The sequence below is a fragment of the Diceros bicornis genome, unplaced genomic scaffold, assembly GCF_020826845.1.
Source record: "Diceros bicornis minor isolate mBicDic1 unplaced genomic scaffold, mDicBic1.mat.cur scaffold_1041_ctg1, whole genome shotgun sequence".
Lineage (NCBI taxonomy): Eukaryota > Metazoa > Chordata > Mammalia > Perissodactyla > Rhinocerotidae > Diceros > Diceros bicornis.
Window position 1 is genome coordinate 1,295 of NW_026690973.1, and position 1,206 is coordinate 2,500.

General features: G+C 78.8%; 1 non-coding gene across 1 annotated transcript; it reads right to left on the bottom strand.

Annotated features, from left to right (window-relative positions):
• Window positions 1-653: 653 nt before the first annotated feature.
• On the bottom strand, window positions 654-806 carry LOC131402434 (5.8S ribosomal RNA). The gene has a single exon (XR_009218661.1). It is a non-coding gene; the product is annotated as a 5.8S ribosomal RNA (ribosomal RNA).
• Between the last annotated feature and the right edge of the window lie 400 nt (window positions 807-1,206).

Genomic DNA, 1,206 nt, shown 5'->3' on the forward strand with positions numbered 1-1,206 from the left:
GCGGACGCGACCCGGGGGAGGGCGCGCAGCGGCGGAGGACGCCGCGGCGTCCCGCGGGTCACCGCCGGGGCACGCGTCCCCGGGGCGCGGCCCCGCGCGCGACTCGGCCTCGGCGCGAGCCGCCCCGGCGGGGCGAGCCGGGGAGCGGTGAGCGGTCCGGGACCCGGGCGCGCGCGGCAGGCCGACGAGGGGCCGGCCGGCCGGACGCACCGGGACGGGCCGCCAACGCGGGCGGGCGGCGAGCGACGGCGGCCCGGACGGACGCGAACCCACCGGACCACGGGGGGTGGGCGGGTGGACGGGTCCGACCGACCGCGCGTCACGGGACCGCGCCGCCCACGCCCCGGCCACCCCGTGGCCGCGTGCGGCGCGAGGGAGCTCCCGAAGGGTCCGTGGCGGCCGCGGACCTCGGCTCGAGCTCACCACCTCTCCATCTCCTCGCGGGCAGCGCCCCCGGGCCCCGGCGCCGACCACCTCCCACCTCTCACAGGCCACCGACGAGCGGCCGCCGGCGTCGGGGGGGAGGGCTCGGCGCGGGCGGAGGCGCCGTGTCTGCACTTAGGGGGACGGAGGGCCCGCGACGGGGCCCTGCGAGGGAACCCCCAGCCACGCTCCCCGGGGAGGCGACGCCCCGGGGGCGATTGATCGTCAAGCGACGCTCAGACAGGCGTAGCCCCGGGAGGAACCCGGGGCCGCAAGTGCGTTCGAAGTGTCGATGATCAATGTGTCCTGCAATTCACATTAATTCTCGCAGCTAGCTGCGTTCTTCATCGACGCACGAGCCGAGTGATCCACCGCTAAGAGTCGTACGAGTTTGAACGGCGGGGCTCCCCGCGCAGGGGGAGCCCGCCCCTGGCACGGCACAACCCCGGAGGGTGCCTCCGGCCGGCCAGCGAGAGACAACGAGACCGGACACCGTGAGGTCGGAAGGTTGGACGACGGGGCGTCCGGCACCGGCCCCGCGGGGACGGGCTCAGACACCCCACAGGCGCCCGGGGGTTCCCGCCTCCGGCGAGGACGCGGGGCGCACGCGGACGCGCGCGCGCGGCACGACGGCCGCCGGGGACGCCCCCTCCCGGCGGCCGCCGCGACCGCGGCGCCGCACGGCGCCCCGGCCCGCGGAGGCGGAGCCTGGGGGAGGAGAAGGAGGGCCGTGGCTCCCCGACTCGCTCCCCGCGGGCCCGACCGCCCCGACCCGAGGCGGAC